Raw genomic sequence first — 22,179 nt, 5'->3', positions numbered from 1 at the left:
GGGCTTAATCATGTAGTACACTTGAGCGGTCAGCCTGAGCGGCCTTCAGCTAAACCTGGGTTGGACGGATAGCACTAAACGACAACAACATCAGAGAATCATAACCTTCTTTCAGAGAATAACTATCATCCGCAAGGGAATGTTCCAGTGGTCGGTCACTCCCTGAGAATAGAACCTTCCTTCTACCAATCAGAGGCTGTCGTACATCCCCTCTTACCCAACAGGTCCTAACACCCGACATTCTCTGACATCGGTCAGGCTCAAGAGGTATGCGTAGTTATATAAAAATGGAGATCCTCTCTCGAGCAGGTACGCGCACATTCGCACTCGTCTTCTATAGTTCTTTTTCCTTCGTACACTGCTCTTCCGGGGAAAAAGTATCTGACTTGAGCGTCGAAAGGCCTGCGCGGGGGGCTTTCTCCTTGGTTTATGGTCTCTAACACTCTGTGTGCTTGTATGAGTGTGTGTAGAGCCCAAGTACCACTGGTTTCGTGACCACTGTCCTTGAGTTCCACATGGAGGTCCGCTTTTTCGACGCACATACACAGGGTACGTCAGAGTCGCCTCTCCGTCAACACCAGTGCCATCTTCGCCAGCCTTCATCTGACTCAAATTCCGGACATGATCGATTTGGCGTCGTCTGTGGGAACCTTCTTCACTTGTCTGGAACGTGACGATGAAGGACACTGGTAAAATCAGCATCACCATGACAGCCGGAGAGTACGAATTGTTCAAGGAAGGTAAGAGGAGAGCGGCTTCCGAAAGGCACACCACCACTTTACAACCACACAAGATGCCTGCAGTTTCAAAGGATCAGACCCACGCTTCAGACAGGGGGTCTAAGAGAAAACAACCCGAGGATTTCCCCCGAGCTTTCTATCGCACCCCCTGTCCAGATTATTACAATAAGAAAGAACAGCACCAAGCCTCCACGGCTGAGAGTTCTCTGCCCAGAGATTCGAAGAAGGGGAAGACCATAGTTGTCAGGGAGGAGCCGAAGGAGTTGCCCGAGGAATTGCAAGTGTCCTTCTCTTTGAGGGTGCTCGAGGAAAGACTGTCGAAGGAGTATAAGCCCTTAGTCATCGGAGAATATAATGGTAACAAGGATCCAAAAGATCACCTTCATAAATTTTGGAACACTGCGTTGTTGCACCAGTACAGTGGCGCAATTAAGTGCCAAGTGTTTTTAAACACTCTATCTGGCTCGGCACAAAAGTGGTTCGACGGATTGCCTGTCAGATCCCTCACCTACTTTCAAGATTTTAAGAACGCTTTCCTGCGCCATTTCTCCAGTAGCATGAAATATCTGAAGACTAACCATTACCTATTCACTCTCAGGCAGGGGCCTGCAGAACCCCTAAGGTCCTACATAAAACGGTTCAACCAAGTAACCCAGGACGTCCCATCTGCTACATTAGATATCTTGATGAGCATCTTCTCTCATGGTCTGGTGGAAGGGGAGTTCTTTCGAGCCCTCATTTGAGTGTGAAGAATTTTGATAAGATGCTTGGAAAAGTAGCTAGCTACATTAATGTAGAAGAAGCTCAGGCAGCATGAAGGAAAGTAGACAAAGCGCCTACTCTTGCCAATAAGTCGGAGAGAAGGTAACCCCAATTTCCTGCTCGACCCCTTCCATGCTCCAAGGATGCCTGACCAGGATTTCCTCCCGGTCAGGAATCTAGGGTGGCGCAATGAGTCGAAGTTGTCTAAGCCCCTAAACCCGATCAATGGGGGCTCCGTTATTGTACCTACCATAGGTCTCACACTTACACAGGAGATTGTGTCCAGTTCGCCCGAGATTCTCGGTGGGCAGCCGAACTAGACCTGATCGTCATAGTGAAGGTCGAGGCCCTTAAAGCCCAGAGAACCCAGGATGGAGGAATCCATGTTATTCAAGAGGAGCATCTACCTATAGATGAAGAATCCATTCCATGGAAGGAGGTCTAGCTTTATCCTGATTGTCTTGAGAGCATCACTCGCGTCTCAAGCAACTTGTCATTCGAAATTAAGATGGATCTGGTCGAATGTCTGGTGTGCAATAGGGACGTCTTCGCCAGGTCTCCAAAGGAGCTGCCGAGAATTAAGCCCAAGGTGGTTGAGCACAAGCTTTACCTCCTGCCTGATTCTCGGCCGGTCAAGAAGAATAAGAGAAATTTCTCGACCGAACAAAATAAGATCATCCGAGCTGAAGTTGATCAGCTCTTGAAAGCAAGACACATTAGAGAGGTACAATTCCCACCCTGGTTCTCTAATGTAGTCCTAGTGTTCAACCCTAACAATAAGTGTAGGGGTCTGCATTGACTTTCGGGATCTCAACCAGGCCAGTCCCAAAGATTGCTACCCCTTACTGAGGATCGATCAGATGATGGATTCAACCTCGAGCTACGAAAGAATCTACATGCTCGATGCTTATCAAGGATACCACTAGATTCTGCTCGCCCGGGAAGACCAGGAAAAAGTTAGCTTCATCACGACAGATGTACCTTTCTGTTATATAGTTATACCATTTGGTTTGTGAAATGTCGGGGTTACTTACCAAAGGATGATGGACAAGATCTTCTAAGAGCAAATCGTATGGAATGTGGAAGTCTATGTAGACGACATATTGATCAAGTCTATTGTGGCAATAAACTTGATTGTCGATGTGGATAAGACCTGTGGCATGCTGAGGCAGTACAAGCTAAAGTTAAATCCCTTAAAGTGTTTGTTTGGAGCTCAATGAGGGAAGTTCTTAGGATATCTTGTTATCGAGCGAGGAATTGAGACTAATTTGGAAAAGGTCCAAGCACTCTAGGATATGCATGTTGGAGTATATACTAAAAGCCTAGCTTTTGGTATAAACATTTATCTAGAAATAAGAATCACATTTGTCAAATGTCTACATTTATGATAAATGTAGTTGTTCAATTAATTTATATTGTAGATGACATGGTGTGTGGTGTCACACACAGAAGATCATGTTATCAGTACCTCATAAAATTATAAACAGTAGCTCACGACCATGATGGAAAGGAACAAACCATTGGAAGGTCGTAGTGTAATTAGGTATTAGTTTATCTTGACTATATAATTACACTAGTACACTCAGAGTGTATTGAGTAGGATCATTTGAGGTCGTTTCTTTTATACTGACTTTATAAAGAAACAAAGACCTCGGTTATTATGGAAGTGTGTGCTCTTAATCCTAATATAATAACAAGCACATATATTTGATATTTATTTCTTTAATTTATCAATGGGTGAGATTTAGTTCGATAAATCAATAAGCCCGATAAGTTGGGAAATGGTATCACTTATAGTGTGTGTTGTTGATTATAGAAGGAAACTGTGTCCTAGAGATACTAGGTTGATAATGTCCTCAAGAGGAGCTCATAAGGATTGTCATGTTAAACCCTGCAGGTGGACTTAGTCCGACATGATAATAAGGTTGAGTGGTACTACTCTTGGACTAAGATATTAATTAAATGAGTTGTCAGTAACTCACTTAATTAGTGGACATTCGATATTTTAAACATAGGGAGACTAACACACTCATAATAAGAAGGAGCCCAAAATGTAATTTGGGATTGGTGCGGTAGTTCAATAATAGTTCTTTAGTAGAATGAATTATTATTGATGAAATTAAGTTGTGTGTTCAGGGCGAACACGGGATGCTTAATTTCATCGGGAGACCAAAACCAATTCCTCCTCTCGGTCCCTATCGTAGCCTCTCTATAGATAAAGTAGTGTATCCATCTAAGCTCATCTTATAGTCCATGTTGTTGACATTACTATCCAAGAATGCTTCATGTTGTTGTGATCAACGTGAACAGCAAGTTCATATTTACTTGCTGTGACATATCGTTTGCTTAAAACGTGAGAAGTTTTTTTTTTAAGCAACTCATGTTTTGGTTTGGCAATTAAGTCACGTTTTTGCTTGGCAATGAAGTCAACGTGAGAAGCTTGCCAATTGCCAACGTGATCACATGGAATTAAGATGAAAAGAATTTTAATTAAAATATTTCTTTTTGTGGAGAGATGTTTTAAAAGGAAGTTTTAGTTTTAATAAAAAAATTTCTTATTTGTAAATCATCCACATGTTTAAAAGAGATATTTTAATTTATAATTTTCCTTTTTATAAACCAATCATGAAGGGATAAAAATTATTGGAAAAATTTTATAAATTTCTGGAAGCAAATAAGGAAGTTTTAATTTGTGTTTAAAATTATATTTGCTTGGAGATTTGTATAATGGCCGGCCATTGTAAATTGAGAAGAGAAAAATTATTTTTAATTAAATAAATTTTCCTTTTCATGGCAAAAGAATTAAGGAAGTTTATATTTAAATTTCCTTATTTGCCAAGACCAAGGATTATAAAAGAGGGGGTAGAGGTGCCTTCATGAGGAAGAACTCTATTCTTTTTCTTCCTCTCTTTTCTTCCTTGGTGTGGCCGGCCCCTAGAGGTTCCCCTTCTCCTTCTCTCTTCTCCTTCTTGTGGCCGAGACTTCACCATCTCTTGGAGGCATAGAAGTGGTCGGATCTAGCTTGGAGAAAAGGAGAGAAAGGAGTCTTGTTTCTTGCATCCCTTGGAGCTTGGTTGGTGGAAAAAGATTTTCATCTTTTGGAAGCTTTGTGCTTGGCCGAAACTTGAAGAAATGAGAAGATAGTGCTTTGGTGGATTCTCATCTCGGAAGATCGTTGCCCACACAACGTCCGAGGTTAGAAGAGGAATACGGTAGAAGATCAAGAGGTCTTTCTTAAAGGTATAACTAGTAATTTTTGTTTCCGCATCATACTAGTTATTTTTGGAAATAATACTAAATACAAGAGGCATACGATTCTAGAGTTTCGAATTTGTTTTCGATATAGTGTTCTTTTGTTTTTCTTTCCCTTGTGATTTGATTGTTCTTTTCGGTTGACCTAAAGTTATTTTAGGAAATTAAATATTAGCTTTCCTTAAAAGGTTTTGTCTAGTCGGTGGTGGTTGCTCCCATATCCAAGAAGGCCATGTGCCTCGCCACGTCAGTACTGGGAACCAATTTTGGAAATTAATATTTAATGGAATTAAATAACTTAGGTGATTTGGATCAAACGTGTTAAGTTCCGCAGGAGATCCAAGTCAAAACCTAAAAGAACAAATAGATTAAGTTTTGGATTAAACGTGTTAAGTTCCGCAGGCGATCCAAAATTTAATTTAAAAGAACACATGGTAGCTAGGAAAAGGTTCAGACTTTTGTACAAAATTTTTGTACAGTGGAACTTCTAGGTTTTCCGAGTAGCAACCAACAATGCAGACTCCCAGAAATCTAAAGGAAGTCTAGAAGTTGGTGGGGAGAATTATCGCACTCTCCAGGTTCATAACCCAGGTTGCAGATCGAGCGCTGCCCTTTTTTAAAGTGCTCCGGAGAGTTGTCAAATTCCAGTGGGATGAAAAATATAGCAGAGATTTCAAGAAGCTGAAGCAGCACTTGGAGACCCCGCCCTCCTTATTCAAACCTATGGCAGGGGATCTACTCAGGGTGTATTTGTCAGCTACCCTTGAGCCATGGGGACAGTTTTGGTGAAAGAGCAAGACAATGCATAATGTCTGGTGTACTTCTTCAGTTATTTATTAAAAGGGGTCGAGTCTCAGTACACGGTCCTCTAGAAGTTGGTTTACGGGTTGATCCTCATGGTTCGCCGCTTGAGACCTTATTTCCTGGCACACCCAATTACCATGTTGACCAACAACACCATGGGGAAGGTCCTCATCAACACAGAAGTGGCTGGCTATCTCATCAAGTGGTCAACCGAGCTGGGGGAGTATGATATACAGTATCAACCTCGGCCAGCAATCAAAGCGCATGCCTTAGCAGACTTCTGATAGAAATCAATCAACAAGATTCTGAGGAAACATGGAAGATATACATAGATGGGTCGTCTACCGAACAAAGAAGCGGAGTGGGGATACTCCTTATATCCCCTCAAGAAGATATCATGCAACTAACCATGAGGTTAAACTTCAGAACTACCAACAATGAATCAGAATATAAGACGCTTTTGGCTGGACTACAGACAACTCTGTATGTAGGAGCCACACGAGTAATCATTTACTCAGATTCTCAATTGGTGGCTCAGCAGGTACCCAGTAACTTTGAGATCAACAATGAGAAGTTACAGCTTTACAGAGAAGCGTATCAGAAGATGAAGGAAGGCTTTAAGGAAGTCACTGTAACTAAAATTCCTAGGGCATACAATCAAAGAGTAGATGAATTAGCCAAGATGACCAGCTATTTAACCACTTGGGTCATGGAAAAGTCAATAACATAGAGTTTCCTGATAGTTCAGATCTACTTGTAGAACAACTTAGAAGAACTGATCGATTAGAGATCCTCAATAATCCTTTATCTTCAGCAAGGTATCTTACCCGTCGATGCTGAAGCAGTCAAATTAATTAAAAAGAGAGCTCATGCTTACACACTGATCAGGGGCAATTATACAAGTGGGCATTTTCTCGGTCGTTCCTCAAATGCTTGGGCCCGGACGAGGCAGAGTATACCCTGCTTCAAGCTCCTCAATTGGAGCACTGTTGGGGTGGAGTTAGAAGGATGGGATTCCAGGTCCTCAATGCGGTCCTTCAAGATTTTATTCTGTCGATACATATCCATGACCACTTGGCTTAAGTGTAACCCCGCGATAAAGAACTAGCAATAAAAAATGTCAGCCGAAATCAGAAAAGAAGAGTAATAAAGGAGGGTGAGGGCTTACCGTAGCAGTATCTTCAAAAAATACGTCTACTTGGGCAAGAAGTGGAATGACATCTATCTATTCCATAGAATCCACCCAGCATCTCCTAGCATCCCCCATAATAAAATTACACCCGCATGAAGAGAGGGGGTCAAGATGTAGCCCCCGTTGGGAAGGAGTAGAGACATGAAAATGAAATATCCGAGACTTGGAGGATTCATGAGCAGTCCCCCTGGGAGCACGCCTTGAGGAAGTAGAAGGTCGAGAAGAGGAAGGCCCGGGAGAGGGGGGCAGCTGATGGGGATCGCCTCTCTATAGCGCTCTCTTCTTGGTCGACCGGGGCTTTCGCTTGGTTAGAATCTGTTTGAACTTTCAAAGGAACAGTAGAGCCGCTCGATAGTCTTGGCTCTGGAGTGGAGGTTGGAGCCAGCCGGGGTATATGGGTCGTAGAGGAGACCCCGGCTACAGGGGAGGCTCTCGCAGGTCTGCACCTCGGGTGACGAGTAAGTGGTTGTTCATCTGAATCTGACTCCTCTTCCGAAGTTAGGAGGCGACAAGTGGGAGGAGCAGGCAGATTGCATCGAATATGATTTGGAGTAGAATGGACGGACTATGTCACCTGAGGGGTGGAAGGACAAGAGGTAGAAGGTGTCGCACCCATCCGAGGAGCAGTCAGAACGGAAGACGAGATGTCTCTCTCACTCAGGACTATGCGCCCTCGATGATTTATTTCCAAAGCACTCGGTGGGAAAGGCCTGATTATAGACGACTGGGCAATAATATCCACTGCAACAAAGTGAGGATCAGAAAAGAAGGCGAAAGCAATCTAGGGCAAGGATAGTACTTACCTAAAGAGTGTGACAGCTTTGAAGGAACGAAGCTCAGCCCAAATAGATACAAAATGTCTTCCGTCAATAACATGTGCAGGTCAAGGCGCTAGCCCATTAGTTGCGCTAACGCCTCCATAAATGGCGGGTCCGAGTGATAGCCTCCCAAAAGAGGTGCAGAAGCGAGAGCTGGGTGGTACCTTATAGGCCATGCAACAACAGAAGGGAAGTGCAGAAAGAAATACTTCTCTTTCCACTCCAGCTGGGAGGATGGTAGGGGAACGAATAGAGTTGTCTTGGTGCGAGCTTGGAAACTAAATAGACCCTCATTGTGGCATCGAGAAGTGAAAAAAAGCAGTGAAACAGGTGAGGAGTTTAGTGGATGTCACACAAGTTACAAATGAGGACGACCTGCATAAGATTTCGATGGAATTAGGGGTGAGTTGATTGAGGGAGATGCGGAAGTAGCGACTCACGTTGGAGAAAAAGGTTGGATGGGTGTTACGATCCGCAAGTGTACGGAAATGTCGCAAGTAATATAAAAAATTATCGTATCCACAGGGACTGGAATAAGCACTAGAAATATCTCAAAGCGAATTAGCTAAACAACTAATCAATTGGTTTCAAATGCTAAGGATGAAAAACAAATCTAAAATGGAAGACTAACAAACAAGAATTTGGGGGTTTGAGTAATGATAAAGGGAGGTTCTAGGAGTTTTGGTTTCTTTGTAAGATCTCTTGGATGTATATGGTTTACCAATTCTTATTTCTCAATTGTCTAAGGATTGTAGAAGGTTGCCGGTTCTCTCTTACAATAGATCACCGGCTTAAGACTAAAATTGTACTTAAATGCAATCAATTAGATATGAACCTACGTTGTCCTTACACAGGATTGCACCTATTACTATGCTTCCCTCGGATATCAACATAGAAGTTCATATCTTCTTAACCCATAAAGATACAAGGATTGAATCATAAAATCTACCATACCCTCTTGAATATTCTCATTTCCCCTTCAAGATTATCCCCCAAACGTCCTTACACAGACTTGCACCTGTCACGTGGATCCCTCGGAAAATCGAGTGAGGGTTTATCCCTACTAAGTCTATAAGATATCCAAACGATCAATCAAGAATGAGAATTAAGCCCTAATCACAATTAATCATTCAAGATCCAATCGATACAAACTAGGCAACATCATAGAAAACAAGAAATGGCAAATCCACAAGAGTTTACATCAATTTATCTCACAAATACTCCCTCAATCCTAGAACAACGAGATCTACTCCATAAAACGAAGGAAAAAGACCAAAGATAAGAATATTATAAGCATTCTTCAATCTCAATCCAAGAAGAGGAAAGAAAGAAAACTTATCTACAATATACCTCCATTTTCGGATCCAATCCTCGCTTCCGGAGTCGAATTCGCCAAGATCTCCCTTTAGATTGCCAAAAAATCCTCCCAAGAATGGGAGGAATCCACCAAATCTTGCTTTCTCCCAAAGGGGAGAAGATCTCCTTTCAAATCTCCAAGGAGGCCTTAAATAGAGGGAAGCTTTTGGGCGCCACACGACCCCGAGGCATGGCCGTGTGAGGTTCACACGGCCAAAGCCTTTCCCCTCTCTGCCATCTATACACGACCGTGTGTGGTACACGGCCGTGGACAACTCTCTTCAAGACCTCCAAGCACGGCCGTGTAGATCCACACGACCTGGACTGCCCCAGCTTCTGGAAACTTGGCACGACCGTGTGGTGCACACGGCCAAAACACTTTTAAGCTCTGGGAACCCTGCACGACCGTGTGGTGCACACGGTCAGGGCCTTCTTAGTATCTGGAAACCTTACACGGCCATGTAGATCCACATGGCCATGTAAGGATTGAACTATGGTTTGCTTCAAAACTTGACACGGCCGTGTGAGGTTCATACGGCTTGGACTTCTTCCTTTGCTGTTGCTGTCACACAGCCTTTGAACTCCACACGGCCAGAGCTTCCTACCAATGCAGGGCCGTGTCTGGTACACGAACAGGTGCTTTCTCGCTTGCTTAGCTCATAAGTTTTATCCAAGAATGCAGAATCTTCACCGAATTCGACTCCTGCGTACAGAAAATGCACAAAAACATATCTCCGAACAAAAAGAGTAAATATGCTAAAAGGAAGACTGAAAGTACAAAAATGCATAGATCAAGCATGCTCAAAATATGTAAATGTGCGTCAAAACATGCATAAAAGTATATAAAATCTACGCACATCACACCCCCAGACTTAAACCTTTGCTTGTCCTCAAGTAAAATGCTGCAATTTAAATTCATATGTTCTACAACGCATTCATAAACCCTAATGTACTTTCCTAACTCTATCAAAGAGTTTCAATAACAAGCTTAATCATGGAAACAAATCAAGTATTGCTCAAGCTTAAGCATCCTGTGCACAGTGTAAAAGTAACTCAAAACCCTTCAAGTTTCAATCTATGTCCTAGTCAAGTCGTCATCAAATTTGAATTCCTAATGTTTCTGGTGAGAGACAAGTAACTAGTGATAGACACTTACTTGCTACTCACTTGGTTCATATTTTCCAATCAACCCAAGGTCTCAAAGGTGTGCTCAATCTCAAGAGAAACTAAGCAGTCATTTCCCCAGTAACCTAACTCGGTCTCAAAGGGGTAACTTGCTAGATTCCACTCACGACAACTATTTTTTAATATCCCATATTCATTTCTTTTTTCATTGCTTTTTTCATTTTTTTTTTCATAAGCATTTGCATTGTGCAAATCTTATTTCACAAGTGTACTTTTAGCACAAATGTTGGGATATTTTTATTTTTCCAAATGAGCTTTCATGAGTTAAGCCTCATCCAGTAACCAAAATGAAGTTTGAAAAATCACCATGGAAACCAAGTACTAAGCAAACAAGATGAATCATGACTATTTCAATGATATCAACCATTCAAGCATCAAGTCAAAGTGTAGTGAAAATAAGATTCTTAAGGTCAAGCCAAGACTAAAGCTCATCTCCATATGATTCTTAGCTTATTTCATGCTACCCAAGATAGAGAAAAGAGGTGCATAAAGATTACTACTAGCATCATTTACAACATCATGAACCTAGATAATGAACGTGCTAACATTTTATCATGAAGACAAGAAAGCATATAAGTGAAGTTTTGATGTTCTCAAGATGTATGCCACAAAAAATCAAAACAAAATGCAAGACATAAGCAAAAACAAAAACAAACAAAGCAAATCAAATGCATCTAATGCATCTAATGCATCCCCCCAGACTTAAACTTTTCATTGTCCCAATGAAAACTAAAAACAATGTGGAGGAGATTTTAAGAGAAGTTACCAAGTGATGAGCTCTAAATGGTTGACATTCATGTTTTTAAAGATACTCCTTCATCCAATACTCACATTCCTCCACAACTTTGAATTCTACAACAATAAGATAGACAAGAAAAATTAAGTAGAGGATACATGTTTATTATAAAGAGAGAACTAAAGACATAAAAGAAAATAAGGAAAATGAACTTGGGTTGCCTCCCAAGAAGCACTTGTTTAAGGTCATTAGCTCGACCACCTCATTAAATTCATCTAAATCTTGCTATTGGAGGGGTAAGATATTTTAGAACCCTCCTACCAAGGGCTCTTATTATGGAGAGAGCTTTCAATATTGGAGTTAAAAAGTGATGTATCGCCCTCTCCATCTTCGTCTTCTTTAAAGTTGTTTCGGGTGGTCGAAGACGGTTCAGTATGAGCTTCCAATTATTGGCCTCTCGAAAACCTACACACCCAAAAGAAAAGCAAACCTCCCACAAGAATGTAATATAAGAAGGAACTAAAACCATACTAGTATGAATTGAGTATGTATCAAAAAATAAATCACATCCAACAAAATCAATTATAAGTACATCTATGAAATTTTCTAAAAGATCACTAAGAATACTAACCTTGCATTGTTGAGATGTACCTGAAAGTTCTAAATAATGGGATGTGACTTCTTCAGAATTATGTAGTGGCTCTAGCTCTGACTCAAATTGTGGTGCTTTTGAAAATGGTGATTCTTGGGGCTTTGCTTCCATTACACAAGTCCCTACACAATTATCATCAACCAATTCCATTCTTACACATCCCATAGTATCGATTGGTTGTGTGACCAAAGGAGGTGATCCTTGGGACATTTCCTCCATAGTACATGTCCCTACACTTTTATCCATCACATCATCATCATAAGTAGTGAAGAGTCCACTAACATCAATATCATCAATAGAGGAATTTTGTAGTAGTAGTCGTAAAGCTAAGATTTCCCGTTGTACCATTAGCTCTTCAGAATCTTGTGTTGTGGTCTTCATCTGATTGAGAACAAGAGTATTTGAGTTTTGGGAGTCCTCCCAAACAATTGGCTCATCTAATTGTGAATGATGTGGTCCATCTAATGAAGAATCATCCTGAAATTCTCACAAACTCTGATTTACTTGGGAAGTATACTCAACATTTTGTATGTAGTTGTAGTCCGAATTTTGTTGATTCATCCAAAAGTGATTATAATGTTGAGGAGGGTCAGAGATATGCTGCTGGAATAATGACTGCTCACTCTGCTCTGAAATTATCTGGGGTTGAAGGTTTTGAAATTCATGATCTTCCCAGTCATAGTCATAAGTGTCAGGAACTTGCTCATAGGTATCTTGATGTTGAGGTTGTACCAAACACTGAAGTTCTGGAGTTATAGCAGTCTTTTGGAAAAAGTGGCAAATAGCAGCTGGATGAGATGTGTTACCACACACTCCACAAAGGAACTCAAATTCATAGTCTTCTGAGTCATAATTTTTATATATGGAAGAACTTGCTCTTGTATTCATGGGTGTGAAAAATTCTCTTGAAGCCCTGCTTGACATGTTAGTGTTCAAAGACATCTAAAAAAAATTACAAGAAAAACTAAAAATGTAGAAATAAAGACAAGAAATAAAATGCATTATGAAAAACAAGAAAGAAAATGCAAAATTTAAATTGCAAGGAAGAAAGTGCATACTAAAAACAAGAAAGAAAATACAAAAGGAAAAAAGAAAAATGTCTAGAATAATTCATATGCTAATCAACTAACAAGATATGTTTATAAAAGAAAAGCAGAGAAAAATTTAAAGGAAAAAAAAAGAATAGAGAAAAGCTAGACTAGAATGCTAGAAATCAAGAATGCAGAATTAGAATAGCAACAAGAACAATTTACAAAAAGTAGAAAAGAATACAAGAAAAACAGAATTCTAAAGATTAGTTACAATTATACTAATGATAAAGAAAGAAAAGTTATGTTTAGTCTAACTCAATTGATAATCTCTAATGTTATAGCGCATTCCCCGGCAACGGCGCCAAAAACTTGTTACGATCCGCAAGTGTACGGAAATGTCGCAAGTAATATAAAAAATTATCGTATCCACAGGGACTGGAATAAGCACTAGAAATATCTCAAAGCGAATTAGCTAAACAACTAATCAATTGGTTTCAAATGCTAAGGATGAAAAACAAATCTAAAATGGAAGACTAACAAACAAGAATTTGGGGGTTTGAAAAATGTGGAACCGCCACATCAGCGGCCCCCCTAGAGCCGGTCCCACGGATATGGAGGGAGGTAAATGCAGGTACACAGGTGGAAAGTGCATAGCGGAGACGTTAACCCCAGGCAGTGACACCCCGGGGATCGACCCCTAGACCTTTCAGCCACAGAACCATGCACTCCCCATCTGTGCTACGCCCTGGGGACATTTGGGGGGTTGAGTTATGATAAAGGGAGGTTCTAGGAGTTTTGGTTTCTTTGTAAGATCTCTTGAATGTATATGGTTTACCAATTCTTATTTCTCAATTGTCTAAGGATTGTAGAAGGTTGTTGGTTCTCTCTTACAATAGATCACCGGCTTAAGACTAAAATTGTACCTAAATGTAATCAATTAGATATGAACCTACGTTGTCCTTACACAGGATTGCACCTATTACTATGCTTCCCTCGGATATCAACATAGAAGTTCATATTTTCTTAACCCATAAAGATACAAGGATTGAATCATAAAATCTACCATACCCTCTTGAATATTCTCATTTCCCCTTCAAGATTATCCCCCAAACGTCCTTACACAGACTTGCACCTGTCACGTGGATCCCTCGGAAAATCGAGTGAGGGTTTATCCCTACTAAGTCTATAAGATATCCAAACGATCAATCAAGAATGAGAATTAAGCCCTAATCACAATTAATCATTCAAGATCCAATCGATACAAACTAGGCAACATCATAAAAAATAAGAAATAGCAAATCCACAAGAGTTTACATCAATTTATCTCACAAATACTCCCTCAATCCTAGAACAACGAGATCTACTCCATAAAACGAAGGAAAAAGACCAAAGATAAGAAGATTACAAGCATTCTTCAATCCCAATCCAAGAAGAGGAAAGAAAGAAAACTTATCTATAATATAGCTCCATCTTCGGATCCAATCCTCGCTTCCGGAGTCGAATTTGCCAAGATATCCCATTAGATTGCCCAAAAATCCTCCCAAGAATGGGAGGAATCCACCAAATCTTGCTTTCTCCCAAAGGGGAGAAGATCCCCTTTCAAATCTCCAAGGAGGCCTTAAATAGAGGGAAGCTTTTGGACGCCACACGGCCCCGAGGCATGGCCGTGTGAGGTTCACACGGCCAGAGCCTTTCCCCTCTCTGCCATCTATACACGGCCGTATGTGGTACACGGCCGTGGACAACTCTCTTCAAGACCTCCAAGCACGGCCATGTAGATCCACACGGCCTGGACTGCCCCAGCTTCTGGAAATTTGGCACGGTCGTGTGGTGCACACGGTCAGAACACTTTTAAGCTCTGGGAACCCTATACGGCCGTGTGGTGCACACGGCCAGGGCCTTCTTAGTATCTGGAAACCTACACGGCCATGTAGATCCACACGGCCATGTAAGGATTGAACTATGGTTTGCTTCAAAACTTGACGCGGCCGTGTGAGGTTCATACGGCTTGGACTTCTTCCTTTGCTGTTGCTGTCACACAGCCTTTGAACTCCACACGACCAGAGCTTCCTACCAATGCAAGGTCGTGTCTGGTACACGGCCAGGTGCTTTCTCGCTTGCTTAGCTCATAAGTTTTATCCAAAAATGTCGAATTTTCACCGAATTTGACTCCTGCGTACAGAGAATGCACAAAAGCATATCTCCGAACAAAAAGAGTAAATATGCTAAAAGGAAGACTGAAAGTACAAAATTGCATAGATCAAGCATGCTCAAAATATATAAATGTGTGTCAAAACATGCATAAAATATATAAAATCTACGCACATCAATGGGAAAATGAAAACCTGCTATAATCTGTTCCTTGAAGAAAGTCACATAACCCTATGGAGGCTGGAAGAGTCGATAAACTTCGAAGGGTATAATAATGTGCATAGCAGTGGACATTTCATAGGTGAAGCGAATATCGTCTAGATCTATGTCGCTAAATGTCGAGACTTCAGGAGCATACCCAGGCGCTAAAGGATCCATGAAGAGGTTATGGAGGAAGGATGAGAAAGCAGAATCAGGAGAGAAGGGAAGACGACTCTTGTTGTCTGCGAGAAGTTAAAGAGAGAAGACGACGGAGGCTATGCATAGCCAGCAGAAAGAGCGCTAGGCGCAGTGCCTCGGCATCAGCACCAATCTGACGATTCATAGAAGAAGTGAGTGGTGTTAGCCAAGGTCAAGGAAGTTGTACTGTCCGTTGGATCGTCATAGAATATCGTGTAAGAGTTATCTTGCTAGAAAAAGGCGAATCGAGGGGCCACATGGTAAAAGAGAGTGGAAGCCTTTATGACAACTTAAATAGATGAGGCTATAGTAACTCTCGCCTAGGAAGGTTGTTAGGGTCGAAATGTGCTAGAGGAGGGGGTGAATGGCTCGTCGCGCTCATCGTAGCTTGCTTCTTGATGATGATATGCAGCGAAATGTACGAGAAATAAAAATACAATGCTAACACAAGGATTTACTTGGTATTCACCTCAAGAAGAGGTGACTAATCCAAAGATCCACATGCGACACACTCTCTACTAATGAAATCACTCCTTTACGATAACTACCGAAGGCGGAGAAGCCTTACAACACTCTTAGTACAAGAAGAAAGAAAGGGAAGTAAATACAATTGAAATCTTACAAGATTTACACTGGAAACCCTAACCCTAGCTTCTTCTTCTTGTTGTAACTCGCCTCTTGACTTGGACGTGCACCAACACTTGCCTCCAAGAACCTTCAAGAACTGGCGGTGAGAGCTTGGAGAGATTGGCAAAGATGTCACTGTAATCGCATAGAGAAGAAAGTCAAAGCACTGTAGAGAAAAACGCTCGTCAACGGCTAAAACCTGTGCAATGGTCGAATTCCAATTGATTGAATTGCTCCCAATCGATTGGGGAGGCTTTGGATCGATCGGTTGATCGATCCAGAGCGCATTTGTGCTCTCTAGAACTCGCATGAATCGATTACTCGATAGATTCACTAACCCTCACGTAATTCCAGCCTTTGTCCGCGATTTCCAGCTTCTCAATCAATCACCCGATCTATTGGGAGCCTCCAATCGATCGGGTGATTGATTGGGAGGCGTTCTGTGCGCCAGCGATTCTTTCCCAATCGATCACCCGATCGATTGGGAGAAGCTTTTGTCGCGGGACTCATCCAATCTATCAACCGATAGATTGGGCATGAGTCAATCGATCGGTTGATCGATTTGGCTCACACATGATTTGTCAAATCAAGTCTAAAGTCCCTAAAACTAATATCTGGTCAATCATGACATGTTGGAACATTATACCTAGCATTCAGTCACCCTCGACCTGCTAGGACTTCCTCACCAAGTGTCTGGTCAAACCCTTTGACCCACTTGGACTTTTTCTCCTCGTGCCAAGTGTCCAGTCAACCTTGACCCACTTGGACTTATCAACACCAGATGTCTGATCAGCCTTGACCACCTAGATTTCCCGTGCATGACTTCACTCATCAGGACTTTAACTTCTGCCTAGCTTAACTCACTAGGACTTCCCATCTGTCTGGCTTCACTCACCAGGACTTTCATCTAGCTTCACTCACTAGGATTTTCAGACTGCCTAGCTTTACTCACTAGGTTTTTCATCTGACTTCACTCACCAGGATTTCATGCTGCCTAGCTTCACTTACTAGGTGTTTCACCTGGCTTCACTCACCAGGATTTTCCTTCTTCCCGGCTTTACTCACCAGGACTTCCCAATCAAGTATCCGGTCAATTTTGGCCTACTTGACTTTTCTTCACATCAATCTGGTCAAACCCTAACCAGAAGAGAATTGCTCCAGAAATCTCCCCAATTAGATGATTGCACCTGCAATCTCTACGTACTGTTAGTCTATGTATTGTTAAATATTGAAACTCAAATAACAAGACTCAAACTTGAACTAACTCAAGCTTGGTCAACTTGGTCAACCTTGACCCAAGGGATATTGCACCAACAATCTCCCCCTTTTTTATGTTTGACAATACCTTTAAGTTAGGTTAATCTCATAACCTCAACTTCCTTCATGCCCATGTATGAATGAGGGTTCCCTTCATTATCCCCTTTTCCTAGAGGGCAAACTCCCTCTTTAGATAATAAAAGTCTAACTTACCACACATTCTCCCCCTATTAGCATACATAAAAAACTCTCCCCCTGAAGAGTTACTCACCGTCGTTCACAACTTCACTTGTTGTGTTTAACACGATAGTGAATGTCTCATACTCTTCATTATCCTTCAATGTTCACCCTTGAGCAACAACCAATTCAACAATGAAGGTCTCATACCCTTCATTGTGTTTCAATGCTCACTCTTGAGCACGAACAACTAAACAATGAAGATATTCACTCCCCATTATATTTAAAATGCTCAACCTTAAGTATTTACGCTAAAGAAGGTTGACCACCTTCCAAGGTGTATGAAAAATAGATTTTCATGTTCTTAAAGAGTAACTCCCCCTAAAGACATGCCCATAACTTCTGTCATTGCATTAACAATGACTTGGAATCCCTAAATATTTAGGAAACCCAACTTCTGAGGCTTTAAGGTTCAAAAATTCAAAATTGAAGTCAAACATTAACCTTAACTACTACTTAGTCTCCCTCAACCAATCCATTCTTGTTTTCATCATGAAAACCTCCTTTAAATGTATATAAATGTGTTTTGAGAGGTTAGAAATGGTTACATAGACTAAAAATAGTTTAAATAACTGAAAGCAGGCTTTCTCAACTAAAAACAACATGTCAATCAATCAATGAATCAATTCACACAGTGTGGATCGATCGGACAATCGATCTAGCGAGTTTCTGCTCACGAGAAAACCCCTCTCAATCGATCGCCCGATCGATTGAGGCACTCCCATCGATCGGGTGATCGATTGAATGCCTGATTTTCTGAAGTTTGATTTTAGTGAACTTTAGAAACTCCCAAAAAATCTATAAAATTCTAAAAATCATGACAATTTATGTAGACATTACTTAGGGTATACGCTATCAAATAAAAATAATTTTCTAAGAAAATATCTCCTATTTTCAAAGATTGACACAAACTTGAAACTTGTAAAAAATTTAGTATTTTCTTCAAGTTTGTGTCTAACTTTTCAATGATGATTACTATCAAAAGATAGTCTTCACCAAGGTTTTCCAAAAGCATTTTAAAATGATTTTCAAAATTAATATCCAACCATGTTCTTTGGGCTCAGTGCACATGACTTGTACATTAGCTTTCCCAATGATTGGAATACACATAACTATGTGTTTTGATAAACATAAAACTCAAAGAATACACTAAATCAACATCTTGAGTTTTGTTCATCATCCTAACATCTCATTTGTATCTAATGCGCACTAAATCACATACAAGTCACCTTATAGGTCTTTGTGAGACGTAATGTTTGGTTTTGCCCTAAACTAGAGATCATGCATATCTACCTAGGTATTTTGAATTATGAACATCCACCTAGGATGTACTTGTTAATAAATGTCATTTGTCCTTACTTGTAAGGAAATTAAACTAATGCATGATGATTTATGGCATACATTAAAATAAATAATTTTCAAAAGAAAATTTCCTATAACTACATGATGTATGTATGACATGACATGATATTTTTGTGTTTTTCATATTTAAAACATGAATGCAACAATATGATGTCATGACATATGATGGGCAAACAAAACATGGTAATTTAGCTTAAACAAAGGACCTAGATTATCTATCTAAGTTTCCTTAAACCTTAGTTAATCTTAAAATTAAATCCTAGATTGCCGAAAATGTCAAATTCTCAATTTTGACATTTCTTTTGCTTTTCTTAATTTGTGTCAATTTAAATTAAGCATAATTCCTTTAAAAAATGTTAAAATCCCAACTTGACATTTCTTTACACTTGATTTCTTGTGCCAATTGAAATTATATCAAATTTCTCACCTTATGACACATTTTACTCTTTTTAAGAGTAAATGAAAATCTACTTCATTTTCAAAGGTTAATAATAATAACCTTGAAAATGCTCTCCGAGTGTTAACTTCATCAAAGTTGAGTTAACTACCATTCCAATTAGAGATGACACTCTCTAACCCATCTAAGGGGTAGAGAAAATGCTCCTAGGAACCCAAAACCTATTGGTACTCCTTGGATGCTCTATGTACTCACTAGGGATAACTTCCCTAGATACCTTCCTAATGACCTTGTTAGGCTTTTTAGAAGTCTTGGTCACCTTTTCTAGGTCAACTCTAGGGATTGCTTCCCTTGTGACCTTCTTAGTGACTTTTTTAGACTTCTTAAAAGTCTTAGTCACATTTTTTGTTGCAAAGATACTTCTATGAATAACTTCCCTTGTATCCTTGACTTGACCCCTAGACCTAAGGTTAGTTCCATAGCTATATGAATCCTATGGTAAGAAGTTACATTCTTCTTAGCGTTAGGTTTGTATCCCAAACCTCTATGGCCATTGGATGACTTTTGCACTTCTAGACTTAGGTTATGCTCTTTTTGCCCTTTTAGGATATTTTCCATCCTTTTTAGAGTCTTTTCCATTTTATCAAGCCTTGACCTCAAGACTTGATTTTCTTCCCATAAATCCCTATATTTTTGTTTTTCATTAAAACATTGACCATTTTTATTTCTAGGCTTATAACTAAAATTCTTAGATTATTGCCTAAATTTTTATCTACCTTCCTAATCCTAGGTGTGGTAGTCTTAGCATAAAGAGCCACATGTTTTTTCTTAATGCTATCATGCTTTTTATTTTTTATAGTAAATAGCATTAAAATGAAATAAATTTGAACTAGCATGCTTTTTACTATAATTTAAGAGAATAGGCTCAATAAATGATACCTTGGGTTTTACCTTGGAAGCTCCCCCTTGACTTGTGCTTCTTCCTTTAACCTTGACCGCTTTCTTCCCCTTTGGATATTGGCTCTGATAATGTCTTTTTTGATGACACGAGAAGCACACAATGTGCTCCTTACTCTTCTTTGTTGTGGGGACGGTCTCTTTGGGCTTCTCCTTGCCCTTAGGTGCCACTTGACCCTTTTTCTTGGCCAATTTAGTACACTTACTCTTGTAGTGCCCATGTTCCCTACACTCAAAACATATAATATGATTTTTTTTTTAATTGAAACATTTATACCTTCACATATAGGGATGACACTTGATTCTCCATTTGATTCTTCATGGCTTTTGGAGGTTGCACCTTTTTCTTCACTTGACCCGGAGGTAGAGACCTCTTCTTGATCCGGTGTCAATGATCTACACTCCCCCTCAATCCTAGAGGTGGAGGCTTCATCATCATCATCCTCATTTACATGAAATAAGGAGTATGCCCCCTTCTTATCTTTTTCTTTGCATTTTGTAGAGGATGAAGCTTCTTGTTCTTCTTTTTCGGAAGTTGAGCATCTCTCAACTTTCGAGTCCTCTCCTTCCTCCTTTTGGTCTTGATTCAATGAATCACCCTCATTTGATTCTTCTTGGTTTGGTACAATGGAGGGGATCTCATGAACCTTTGTCAATTTACTCCAAAACTCCTTGGCATCCTCGAATTCTCCAATTTTAGCCAAAATATTGCTTGGTAATAAATTGACCAATAGCTTGGTCACTTTATCATTTACCTCGCTCCTTTGAACTTGCTCTTGGCTCCATTTGCCCTTCTTGAGGATCTTGCCTTTTGTATTTCTTAGAGCTTCGAAGCCTTCCATTAGAGCAAACCATTGCACTATCTCCACCATGCCCAAATTTTTTATCCTTGATTTCCAAAGATCGAAGCTTGTTGAAATGAATGGTGGAGGCACCCTTGTGTCGAATCCGAATCCATCTCCGAATTCCATTTGAAGTTTAGCTTGATGAAATCTTTGACTTGAAGAATTTGCTCCAACTCCTTCATCCTCTAGCTTTGTTGCCCCTTCCGGTGATGATTCTGGTGAAGAGCGACCTCGCTCTAATACCACTTGTTATGGTCGAAATGTGCTAGAGGGGGGAGAGGGGGTGAATAGCTCGTCGCGCTCGTCGTAGCTTGCTTCTTGATGATGATATGCAGCGGAATGTACGAGAAATAAAAATACAACGCTAACACAAGGATTTACTTGGTATCCACCTCAAGAAGAGATGACTAATCCAAGAATCCACACGCGGCACACTCTCTACTAATGAAATCACTCATTTACGGTAACTACCGAAGGCGGAGAAGCCTTACAACACTCTCAGTATATCCTTACCCTTAGCCATAAACCCCCTTTGAATTTTGTATCGGCTTAACTCTTACATTTTCGATCCGAGCTGAAGAAGAAAACAAAAATAAATTAAATAGAAGTTACTAACTAGAAATAGAATTTCCTAAAAATTTCGTTGCAATTATCATTAAATTCTTATTTATTCAAATTTAAAAATTAATATTAATGTAATTGTAATTAAGTAAAAATTTTCATTTTATATTTTATAGAGTAATAAAATAATAATTTTATTTTATGAAGTAATAATTAAGTAATACAATTTCTTTCTAACTATCAATTGTTCCTTATCAAACAAGCTTGAACACCCTAAAGCTCGGCTTGTTTACAGCCCTATATGCAGTCTCCTAAATATTTATGGTTTAATTTTCAATTATAGTGCACTGCAGAGTATTTTCCTTTCGTGAGATGATAAATTTGCGATGTTAGACTGTTGGACCGCTCGTTATGAGTATTCGGATTTATCTTGATGGTCGATGGTAAATTTTCGTAAAGTGAGACTGGTATCCCTAAAATTAATTGGTTTGAAGGGCTGGATATTTGATGTTAACTAAAAAAAAAAGTATATCCATACAAAATGCTCCACAAGGCATGATGCAGAGTGTAGTGACACTTGGTGTCATATCAAGACCTACATGCGCTTCTAGAATTTATCAGATGACTAGTAGGTGAGTCTGAGTTGTCCGCTTCTAAATATCCGGATAAATAAAAAAACAAAAAAGTTAATTAGTACCAATATTACTATCAAAATTGTTTAAGTTGATATAATTTGACCGAATTTATAAGCTTATGTAAAACAAATTTTACACTTGTGCATCACTAATTTCCTTAAATATCAATAATAAATAGTATATAATCGGATCTGAACCAAACGGATCATAAATGGGCCGTAAA

The sequence above is a fragment of the Zingiber officinale genome, chromosome 5B, assembly GCF_018446385.1.
Source record: "Zingiber officinale cultivar Zhangliang chromosome 5B, Zo_v1.1, whole genome shotgun sequence".
Taxonomy (NCBI): domain Eukaryota; kingdom Viridiplantae; phylum Streptophyta; class Magnoliopsida; order Zingiberales; family Zingiberaceae; genus Zingiber; species Zingiber officinale.
This window is presented reverse-complemented; position numbering follows the sequence as displayed.